The sequence below is a fragment of the Marmota marmota genome, unplaced genomic scaffold, assembly GCF_001458135.2.
Source record: "Marmota marmota marmota unplaced genomic scaffold, marMar, whole genome shotgun sequence".
NCBI classification, from domain to species: Eukaryota; Metazoa; Chordata; class Mammalia; order Rodentia; family Sciuridae; genus Marmota; species Marmota marmota.
Genome location: NW_026000240.1, coordinates 6,517,606 through 6,530,052, shown reverse-complemented (window position 1 = coordinate 6,530,052; position 12,447 = coordinate 6,517,606). Strand labels below are relative to the sequence as shown.

The 12,447-nt window shown below is 40.0% G+C and overlaps 1 protein-coding gene across 9 annotated transcripts in view; it reads right to left on the bottom strand.

Annotated features, from left to right (window-relative positions):
* Positions 1-12,008, bottom strand: part of Golgb1 (golgin B1) — a 72,899-nt gene extending 60,891 nt beyond the window's left edge. For 5 of the 9 annotated variants that reach the window (XM_015486881.2, XM_048793923.1, XM_048793924.1 and 2 more), the window contains exon 1: positions 4,610-4,740. The gene's annotated coding sequence lies outside the window, so the exon portion shown is untranslated. Of the gene's footprint in view, positions 1-4,609; positions 4,741-11,606; positions 11,649-11,937 lie in introns of those variants that run through there. The other 4 variants (XM_048793921.1, XM_048793927.1, XM_048793920.1 and 1 more) reach the window with 3 other exon arrangements.
* Positions 12,009-12,447: the final 439 nt, after the last annotated feature.

The window sequence follows — 12,447 nt, the reverse complement described above, 5'->3', positions numbered from 1 at the left end:
GGGAAATTGCATGGAAATGGAAGGAGACCTTCAGGGTTATACAAAATTACATACAAGAGGAAGTGAGGGGAAAGGGAACAATAATACAAGGGGGAGAAATGAATGACAGTAGAGGGGGTAGAGAGAGAAGAGGGGAGGGGAGTGGAGGGGAGGGGGGATAGTAGAGGATAGGAAAGGCAGCAGAATACAACAGACACTAGTATGGCAACATGTAAATCAATGGATGTGTAACTGATGTGATTCTGCAATTTGTATACGGGGTAAAAATGGGAGTTCATAACCCACTTGAATCAAAGTGTGAAATATGATATATCAAGAACTATGTAATGTTTTGAACAACCAACAATAAAAAAATTTTAAAAAAAAGTATTGTGTCCAACTACAACTAAAAAATAAACATTAAAAAAAAGATCCTGAATATTTTCTGAACTATAATTTTCTTCTTTTCTCCCTTATACCACTACCATACATGAGATTCTGATTCATCTTTCCTAGGAGGCTGTGTTTTATTAGCATCCTACTGAAAATCATTACATGCAAAGGATACATTCACATGAAAACAGGATAACAATAATATTAATGGCAATAATTATTGAGAAATATTTAATTTTATTACAAAGTAAATAGACTATATATTTTATATCATGCCAATGCTAGGTTTCTGTAAAACACTTGGGTGAATAAAACAATCCCTCAAATTCCATGTAGGCTGCACCTTCCACAAACTCAGCCACTATATGTCAACAATGGTACTGAGAATTAAATAAAGCATTACTTTTCTAAAGCCTTCACTGTTTATCAGCAATTCCTATTTTTAACATAGTTATCTAATGTGTAAGGTTATGGTAGGAACTATAAAAATAAAAGGAATATTAAGCATGTCCTCAACCACAGAGAACATAATTAAGTTGAAAAAATAAGCAAAATAACTGAAGACAGGACGTATGACCCTGTGTGTACATGCCTATGTGCCACTTGCTGTGGAATTTAAGTCACATTCCCACAGAAACAACACAGAAAATGGTTAGATTTACATTGAGGTCACTCCTCAGACTCATTTCATGAATTTTTAGTTGTACCTCTGTAGTTTTCCTGAAGTCATTTTCAAAGTGATTCTCAACCAGGATAAAGAGCTAAGAGGAAGGTAAAGAAGGTAGTTCTATGCAGCTAGAAAAAGCACACTCAATATTATAATTAGACAATTAGAAAACTAAAAACTTTTTTTCATAATTCAAAGTTATTATTTTTTAGTAAACAAATTTAGAAGTAAATGATAGCAATATCAATACACAGCACTATTCATCAAGCATTTCTCCAATTGCTTTACATATATAACCCATTTTTCCTCATTATTTAACTCATTTTATTCTTATAACGACTCTCATAAGGAGATACTATCATTGTCCCTAATTTTAAAGTGAGTGAACTAAAGCACAAGGAAATTAATTTGCCCAGTCACAGCTCTGCAAAGTTTCTTGGCTAACTGGCTAATAGAGGTACACAAAAGACATTCTATTTTTTGAGTAACCTCAGCACCCAATATTCTTCACCAAGGCTGAAAAAGAAGGATAATGGCATGAGGGCACCATGTGTATTCTTTTTCTTCTCTTCTTCTTTTTATTTATTATTGCAGTACTGGGAAATTAAACCCAAGTCCTTGGGCATGCTACACAAACATTCTACCACTGAGCTACATCCCCAGCCCTTTTAATTTTAAGAATAATAGGTGATTTTTTTAGCATGTTATACGATTCATAATAATATGGCCCCCAAAATTCCATATTGTTTATACCACAGACAGGATCATACAAGGACACAACACATACACACACACACACACACACACACACACACACATTTGAAATAGAGGTATTTTTATACTTATGCATATTGAAAATGTCTAATACAGGTTAAGTATCCCTTATCCAAAAATGCCTAACATCAGAAATGTGTCAGATTTTGAATGGTTTTGAATTTTGGATTATTTGCATATACATAATTAGATATCTTGTCTATCTCAAGTCTTGTCTATCTCAAGTCTAAACACAATGTTCAATCTTGGGGATAGAACTCAAGTCTAAACACAATGTTCATTTTTGTCATATATACCTTATAATTAGAGCTTGAAGATAATTTTACACAATATTTTTAATAATTTTGTGCATGGAATGAAAATGCATGGTATAGAGTTTTCCACTTGTGGCATCATGTCCTAGTGCTCACAGTTTCAGATTTTTGATCATTTCTGATTTTCAGATTAGGAATACTCCAACTAAATATGGTATTAAGTGGCAAAAAAAGGGATATAGAATAGAATGTGCATTGTGGTTCACATATGAAAGGAGGTATATATTATATATATGCTTCACTATGACCAGAAAATTTCTTAAGGATAATCAAGAAATTGTTCTGGTTAGTGGGGAATGAAGAAGAAAATCAAGAGGTGTTAGAGTTTGTAAACAAGTCAAAATAACACCTGGCATTTTGCCAGGGGAAAAGTAACAAAAGCAAGCCATTAAGTGTGGAGATTCCTGATTGGTTGACTGATGTATCTAGTTTATGCTAATTAGATAAGCTGTGTGGAATGTATAAATACTACTCCTGTCCTGCAATAAATGGCTTCCATTCCTGCTGTATCAATCTACACAAGTTATTCGTCACCCCCCCTGGTTATTTTGCTGCAGCCGGACTGCGGCAAACAGGTTTGTTTGTTTTACATTATAACCTTTGGTACTGAAGTATACATAAATGATTTTAAAATATCTTAATTAAAAACAGTATGGTAGAGCCTAATCTCTACTTTCTTAAAGGTTCTTGACAATAGACTAGTTACTATGTAATGACTATTGGTGAGATGTGTCCATTCCAAATAATTTATTCCTAATAGTAGTTAACCTAGAGAAATTAATGATTTATTTTATAAACAATGTAATATCAACATCCCCTAATCAATCCATTAACCCAAAGGAGGGAAAAGAGCAGGGGGCTTTAAACATCAAATAAAAGTTATAGGAAAAGAAGAAAAAGATCTAAAGATGATTATTTTTAGGAAGGGACTCATGGAGGTTCCCCTCACTCTGGAGATCCTCAGGTGCAAACAACCTTGAAAAAACAAGGCATTGGCTCATCTCTCTTGGCAACCCTTTAGCATTAGAAGGATCGTTGGACTGACAGTTTTCCGTTTGTATGCAGAGTTCCAATATGATCTTCAAATTGAGTTGGGAGTGTTCTACCATTTTTAAAAAAATCATTCTTTAAAATTTATATTTTTGTATGTTTTATAACAGACGTGATATATTTATATTAGCAGTCACATGTTAGCCAAAAGAAGTATACAATATTTGGGGGAAAACACATGCTCAAATTGGCAAGAGCTTGGGCTGGAGTTGTGGCTCAGTGGTAGAGCGCTGGCCTGGTATGTGTGAGGCACTGGGTTCGATCCTCAGCATCACATATAAATAAATAAAATAAAGGTCCATGGACAACTTTAAAAAAAAAAAAAAAATGGCAAGAGCTCTACCACTGGGCTACACACCAGCCCGCAATTTTTAAGTATTCTTTTAACACTGTATCTATTTCATGACTAAATCCTCCTCTTTTTCCAACAGAGTATTTCCTGGATTTGATCCTTCATAGTCATTCTGACTATCCACTGTTATTAATTTATGGCTTCTGGAAAGGCAGCTAGCAATTCTGTTAAGTTCTCCACTGCCATCTTGCATAGAACTGTAAACGGGTCCCTTTTACATTTGGACAGCTTCCAACTATCTCCAAAAGTGAAAGCGCTTGTCCAAGATTTTTAAATACCTCTGTCCCATTTTTAAAGTGCTCTCTCCCCATTGACGAACTGGAGCTCTTTAAATAAGTCAGAGAAACGTATTCACCAGTTGTCAACCCTCGCGTTCCTACGTGTGTTACCCACAATAAACATAGTCCACGCAACCAAATCAAGTTCTTTTCCTCCAAAATTCTCTTTTAAGTCCCCTTTCCTCCAACTGCCTGCCACCTGATTCCTGGGGTTTTAGCATTGATAGAATCACAGGGATCCCTTTCGTCTCATCTCTCTAGCAACCCTTTAGCATTAGAAGGATCGTTCGACCGTGTTGCGTTTGTATGCCGAGTTCCAACGTTTCTTTGATCTCCGGCCTTAAGACCAGCCTCCCCTTCGGGACACTAAGTTTGTTTAGGACCAGGATGCGAGGGCCCCCGGCAGGTTCTCTCCGATATAAGTTGTTGCGTTACCGAGGCCGACTAAAGCGGGCCGCTCAGGAGAGAGGGCCCGGAGGACAGGACTGATCCGGGAGCCCTTCCCCGTCGCTCCCAGAGGAGAAAGGTCCTGGGAAAGGGGCAGACCGCGAGTACGTGCTGCGAAGCCGCGCAGAGCGACGCCAAAACCCTCGGCGGGGCCCACAGGAATGAGGGCTCCTACAACTAGGCCTGGTAGGTGAAGGGAGGCGGATGAAGAGCTGGACCCAGAGTGAATCCGGGAGAGGCGGGGCAGGGAAGGGACTCGACTGTGGCTGCTCCGAAAGTCCCCACGGCCTGTGTGGCAGAGGTGACCGTAACAGCACTCGAGGAGGGGAGGTGTTGGGGAGCGTCACCCACTCACCTAGAAGCGACTGAGATGGGGGACTCCAGCGGCCCCTCTCCCAATCTAAGCCACGTCAGCTCGGAAACACCATCCACCGACACCTACCTCCGCCGCGCCCCACCAGGGACTGAGCCACTAGCTGAAGGGACGGAAAATAAGGTTAGGACGTCGACCAATCAGAGCTATCGTCAGAGCGTTACCAGGGAGACCAGGAACGCCTTGTTTGTAACTAAACCCGTCAACAATGACAGTAGCCAATCAACGCTCGGAAACTCCTCCGCTTCCCCAAAGAAACAGCTAATAGACTTTAAGGGCTGGGGGAGGGGCGGGATCAAAGGCGAGCGCGTGTCCCGGAAGAAGATGGGGGAAGGCCGGAAAGGCAGAGAGGGAGGGCTTTCCAGAAAGGTCAGGCGTTGCCTGTGTGTGGTGAATGTTCCGGTGGCCTCTCGTTCCTCCGCCGTGTTGGGTGTTACTGACCAGACTAAGGCTTAGGTTTCTTTGGAGAATTTGGACTGAGGTTACCAGCTGCAGTCAGGTTGTTGAATGAACAAGGAAAATGGAGTGGGGATATGGGTTTTGCTGGAGTCGTAAAATAATAAAGTCGGAAAGTTGGTCTTCTAGTATGACCTTTTCACTTTGCAATGAAAAATAAGAACTAGAGAAGTGACATACATACCCAAAGACAAACGGCAACCAGGACCTGGCGTTAATATGAAAGAAGATTGGCGACATCTCTAAGGGCATACGTGTGAGAAGTGAAGAATAGTGAATAGTATGAAGGTGCCTCTTAGTAAGTGGCGCTTCAGCAGTTCTTTAAACAAACAGTGGTATTTGAGGGTTCAGACTCTGGAGTGTGAATTAATGAAGAGCTCCAGCCAGAGACCGGAGTCACTCAGGCTCTGTTTTAGGTTCCTCAGTAAAACGGTTAGGGAGACCAGCCAGCTCCCACTGATCTGTCATTTTAGGCACTTTGTTCACAGTCAGAATAATATTAGTTTGAATCTATTGAATTTTACTGTGTACCAGATATTTAGCTCATTTTATATGCACCCTCATCCCTTTGAGTTTCAAACATCAGTCCACTAAGTCCTTTCCTTGGCCACCCATCTTAAAATTGTAGTCCACTATAGTGATATAACTTTTTTTTTGGGGGGGGGGCTGCTTTTTTTCCTCCAAGCATTTTATCTAATATACTATCTATTTTATTAATCTTACTTTCTCCTCACTAGATGATTAGTTCCAAGAAAATGGATTTTTGTCTCTTTTTTGATCTCAGCTGTATCTCCAGGTCCCAGAATAATATAGAGGCAAGACACTCAGTAAAGTATACATGATTATTCTCATTTTAGACATGATACAATAAAACTTCAAAAGGTTAAGTAATTTGCACAGGGTCATAAAGTGAGGGACAGAACCAGAATTTGAAATAGTTACTCAATGTCAGAACACTGGAGCACTTCTATTAATACATTATATTCTCAAATTCCTGATTGTATGGACCTAGCAAAGTCCTGTCCTGGATGGGTTCAACCTCCTTTGGGGTACAGAATGCTACTGGGACATCAGACCATGTCAGTACCATCAGTAGCATCAGTGTCATGACCACTAACATCCCAACTTCACTTCATATCCTCAGGACACTGCCAAATCCTTGGTGTGTCTTCTATTCCTCTCCCACTTCTCACAGCAGTTAATTGAAATTTTGACATCCTTGTCAATCTTCAACCCCTTATCTACTCCTCACATTCCCAAAAGATGAACTTTCTTCTACCTAGAAAACAAAGCCATTACATGTTTATTAACGCCTCCCTTACACAAACATTACCTTTCTGTTTACTTACTTGATTCCACATTTAGCTTCAGAATCGATCTTTCAGTTTTAAAAGAATGAAACTTCCTCACAGGAGAAGAGAATAGAAAAATATGTCTGTTAGGTCTTCTTATGGCCCTGTCTTTTATTCTTTAGTGAGCACAGGTCACTCAGAATTACAGTAGACTCTGGGGAATGGAGGAAGATGGGATGGAAAAGTTAAAGAGCTGAGCTTTTTTCAAGGAGCACTGAATGATTGTAAATAATATATAATGAAATTTAACCAAAGACTCTGAGATTGAGATGATAAAAGACAATAGGAGTTAATCCTGAGAAAATAAGAGTGTAAAGAAGAGTAAAGGCATATGGAGCAGCATGTGCACAGTCTGACTAAGAAACTTGATATGAGTGAGCTGATATACAAAGAGCAGGTCATAAAATGGCATGTACAATTTTATGCTACGTGTTTTTATATTAGTCTGAAATTACAAAATTCTGCGATCATTTATGTGTTCCTTAGAGAGTGACCATTCCCTAATTTGAAGTGCAGTTGGGCTCTTAGTGTCAATAGTAGTGTGTTACATCTTGGATCTGGAATGTCCCTCAAAGGCCCATGTTTTAAAGGAAGTTGCAGAAACATCAGGAGGTAGGGTCTGGTGGGAAGTCTTCAGGTCATTGGGGTTATGCCTTGAAGAGGAAAGTGGGACAACCTCTCCACTTCCTTTTCTTCTTTTTTGAGTTCCATGAGATGAGTGACTTTGCTCTGTAACATCTCCCCATAATGTGCTTTCTCCCAGCAGGCCCAGAAGCAATGAGGCCAACACACCATGATCTGAAACTTAAAAAAAGTGAGCTGAAATAAACCTTTCCCCTTTATAAGTTTATCTAAGATATTTGTTTAGTGATGAAAAGCTAATTAACACACTCTGCCATGGAACCACTTGATTTCCAACCTTGGCTTTGCTCCTCTTTGTCTTCATAAGGCCTTGTCAGGTTCCCTGGAAAAGCAAATACCTGTCCTTTGGAAGTCTATTTTAGTATGGGATGCTATAACAAATACCACAATCTACATGGGTTATAAACAACAAAATTTATTTCTCCATTGAGGCTAGGGAGTCCAAGCCCAAGGCACTGATCTGGTATCAGGGACAACTTCCTGGTTCATAGATATTGTCTTCTCACTGCATCCTCATGTGGTTAAAGAGACAAGGGAGCACTCTGGTGTCTCTTTTGTAAGAGCAATTAATTCCATTTATAAAGGCTGTGACTTCATAACGTGATCATTTCCCAAAGGCCCCAACTCATGAATTTCAAGAGAACACCAACATTCAATCTAGAAACAAAGCCCCCAAAGCAGTTGCCTGTAAAATAGTCTGTTTTGTACACTTTCCTTCAGGACATTAATAATTTTTAAATTTGTTCTTTTTAGTTATAGATGACAGTAGAATGTATTTTGACATATCATACATACATGGAATATAACTTCCCACTCTTGTGGTTAGATATAATGAGGAGTTATACTGGTTTGTATTCATACATGAACATAGAGAAGTTATGTCTGATTCATTCTACTGTCTTTCCCATTCCCATCCTCCTCTTTTCCTCCCCACTCCAAAAGCCTTTGGATTTTTGGGACTGGCTTATTTCACTTAGTATGATATTCTCCAGTTCCATCCATTTGCCAGCAAATGCCATAATTTCATTCTTCTTTATGGCTGAGTAATATTCCATTGTGTGTATGTACCACATTTTCTTTATGCATCTACTGAAGGGCACATAAGTTGGTCCATAGTATATTTATTGTGAATTGAGCTGCTATGATGAGGCTATGTCACTGAAAAGTATGCTGATTTTAAGTCTTTTGGGTATATGCTGAGGAGTGGGATAGCTAGGTCAAATAGTGGTTCCATTCCAAGTTTTTTGAGGAATCTCCATACTGCTTTACAGAATGGTTGCACCAATTTGCAGTCCCACCAGCAATGTATGAGCATACCTTTCCCCTAACATCCTCTCTGATATTTATTTTTACTTGTATTCTCGATAACTGCCATTCTGACTGAGTGAGATAGAATCTCAGTATAGTTTTAATTTCCATTTCTCTAATTGCTAGTAATGTTGAACATTTTTTTCATATATTTGTTGACCACTCATTATTTCTTCTGTGAAGTGCCTGTTCAGTTACTTTGTCCATTTATTGACTGGGTTATTTGTTGCTTTGGTGTTTTTTAAATTCTTTGTATATCCTAGAGATTAGTGCTCTATCTGAGGTGCAGGTGGCAATGATTTTCTCCCATTCTGAAGGCTCTCTCTTCATGTTCTTGATTGTTTACTTTGCTGTGAAGAAACTTTTTAGTTTGATATGTTTATTGAGTCTTGATTTTACTTCTTGCACTTCAGGAGTCTTATTGAGGAATTTAATTTCTAAGCTGACATGATGGATATTTGGGCCTACTTTTTCTTCTAGTAGATGCAAGGTCTCTGGTCTAATGCCTAGGTCCTTGATCTACGTAAGAGTTGAATTTTATGCAGGGTGAGAGAGAGGGGTCTAATTTCATTTTGTTATATATGGTTTATGACTGGATCTGATAATCTATCCTTAATAAAATAGCAATCATAAGTATAGTGTTTCTCAACTTCTGTTAGTGAATTATTAAACCTGAAAATGTTGTGCAATTCCCAAATTACTTGCCAATTAGATCCCCAAACCTCTGGCTGGTATCTGAAGAGAGAATTTTTGTTGAGGATAGTGCTTTTAACTTTGGAGCCTGTTAACTCCAGGGAGATATCTTCACAATTCCACTGCAGTATTGCAGGTGGTTTAAGTCTAATTAATCAATTTAGCTGGGTTTTATATGTAGTACACCATTGTTTTAGTCAGCTTTTTGCTGCTGCAAGCAAAAGACCTGAAAAGAACAAATTTAGAGGAGGAAAAGTTATTTTGGGGCTCATGATTTGAGAGTTCTAAGTCCACCACCACAAGCTCCATTCTTTGAGGTGTGAGGTGAGGCAGAATATCATGACAGGAGAGTGTGGTGGAGAAAAGCAGCTAGCAACATGGCACCAGGAAGCAGAGAAGGAGTTCTGCTCAACAAGGACAAAATATAAACTCCAAAGACATACCCCTAGGGACCCTCCTCCTCCAGCCACACCTTATCTGTGTACAGTTAGTTACCCATCAGGTTAACCTATCAGATTAATACATTGATTAGGTTAAACCTTTTATAACCCAATCATTTCATCTCTAAACTTTCTTACATCCTCTCCCACATGAGTTTATGGGGGACTCCTTATAGCTAAACCATAATAACCATATATGTCAAATTCATTTCGTTTTTACCTGCTGTTACTTTGTGCTCAAGGTGGGGTCTGGGAAGCTTGGCTTTCTGTGTTCTTATCCCACTCCCTACTTTCACCCATTTCTGTATGCCTGTTACCACAGACATCTCTCTCCATGTACTTTCTCCTACCCTAGGGATAAACTGATATTGCTTATTACTTTGTGCTAGGCTAGTTGTTGGGACAGGGGGTGTTCTGCTGTCCTGATCCAGCCTAAATCTTGGGTCTGGTCTCTTCTACTTGTGCTTGGAAATAGGGTTTCTCAGAGTTCCTATTATTCTACCCAGGGGCAGCCCAACTTCTGTGTCTCTATCCGTGTTGGTCATGGGTAGGAGTTCCCTCCTCAGCATCAACAGACTCTGATTTGTATTGGCATAGGATTTTTGGGCCCAAGATGATTTCTTGTCATTCTGCCAGGGTGAAGTGATGAGGACCACAACCAAGTTAAGATGGTGCCTGGCAGTATGCTAGGAGGAGTGGTTTGTGAGCCAACACCAGCGAGCCATTAAGATGATGAGGATTCCTTATTGACTGACTGCTGTGTCTAGATGATGTCAATTAAGTTAAGCTGTGTGTAATTAGTTGGGTATATGTACCTCTGCGGTCTGGCAGAGAAGCGGCTCCTGCTACCTTGGGTGCCTGCTACTTTGAGTTCTCAGTTCCTGCTGAGATCACTCACAATAAAGTAGTTCCTGCTTCAACCTTCAAGTTGCTTGTCACCTCTCCGTTATTTTGCCCAGCCGGACTTAGGCAGCCCAGATGGACTACAGCATATGGTGGCCCATACAGGGAACACCTGAGGGTAAGTGATAAAGTAAACTGTTGCCCCTGAGGGCAGGACGAGAGGATGGGTAACCATTTAAAGATTCTTCTTTCGTTTTGTTTCATTTTTGTTTGAAGCTGCCTGTCCCTAGAAATAAATAGGATGGGAGAAAAGTTATTCGCCCCTGAGGAAGAGATAGAGATAGATCTAGGATGCACATGTCAAGATAGAAAAATCAAAACAATGAATTTTTGTTCCGTTTTTGTCTCATTTTCTTTCGGTTTTGTTTTATGCTATCTTGTTGGGTTGCGTTATCTTTGTACCAGAAATATAGGATCAGAAATTACTAAAAAACAAACCAAAAGAGTATTATGTAAATTGCTAGAGGAAGGAGGCACCCCAGTAAAACCAAGAACAGTTAGGGCATATGTTGATATGATACAAAAATGTAGCCCATGGCTTCTTAAGGAGGAGTTGTTAAACATATCACAATGGAACCATCATGGGGAAGATTTAAAAAAGATTAAAAAAAAAAGCCCAGGAACTTTGCCAGTTGGCACATTACCATTATGGACGTTGATACAATCTTGTTTACTTAGTCAGGGAGAGGACATTTTTGCTGCAGTCTGGCTGGGCACAATTCACGAGCCATTTATCAAGCAGAAATGATCTTTATTTTTAGAACACACACAATGCACCACACGAGCTTTTCAGGAATTCCCTCAGAGCCCAACTGCCACCACCAGCTTCTCACAAGCCTCTCAACCCCCCACTCCTCCTGCTCTTGAGGCCGATTGGCTGGGTCACGTGGGCGGAGCCAAAAGAGTCCCCCAATGAGCAGCTCCGTGGTCTGAAAGGGAGGGGAAACAGCCCAATGAGCATTACCGCAGAGGAGCCAATCAGCTGGCAGCTGGAAGTTTGTTGGGGCCACGGTGAGCCAATTAGCTGGAAGTTTGCTGGGGCCTCTGTGAGCCAATCAGCTGGAAGTTTGCTGGGGCCCCTTCGGCTGTGGCTCTCAACATCTCCCCCTCTCTGTTTAAACAACAAGCACGAGGCTTAGGGACCGTGCCTGCCTTAGGTTGTCCAATACTACATATGGTCCTTACCCGTCAACGGATGAGCTGACCTCAAGGTGTCAGCCTCCTGTCTTAGGTTGGTACCATTGCAATTGGATCTTACCTGTCATTGGCTACCTGTACAGCATACAGCCACACCTGTGGATAGGCCTTTGTACCAGCGGGGGGGTGAGCTTCTTTGCCTCACCTCTGTTGGCCCCCAAATTTTAGCTGAACGACCATCACAAGCAGAAGGGAAGAGGATACACTAAGCTAATTGACGGCTCCTTTTGGAAAAATTGTACCACCGATGACATCATCAGCAAAAATACCCCAACACTACCACAAGTCGCTGCACCAACAGATAGTTCACAATGCATACAGGTGAGCTCACAATGTGTCCAGGCAAGTTCTGCAAGCAGTTCAGTGATGGCTATTGCAGAAGCTGTAGATTGGTTTTATCTTTGTCTTCACCGGCACTGGGATGAAGATAGGAATTCTGGCAATAATGGCTAAAGAAAAAATTATGTAACATTACAGAAGGCACTAAAAGAAAACAATTTTCTTAACAATTTACATTGTCTTTAAGAGAATTATTAAATATAATGAAAAGGAAAGGTGAAAGTAAACAAACAGATCTGTTAACCTTCTTTTTTGTTTACATATTAAAACAATCCTCAACAGTTGTTTACCCAATTTAAATTAAACCATATAAATCACGTGAAAAAAAAAATTTTGGATCCATTTTATCATGAGCGCTCATCATATATGATATATGGACATACATACATTCAAACATATAACACAAAACACAAGTGTGCACACATAATATAATACATACAACACATAACATTATAGTAAAGGCCTTATAACTTTTTACAGGTGAAATCTC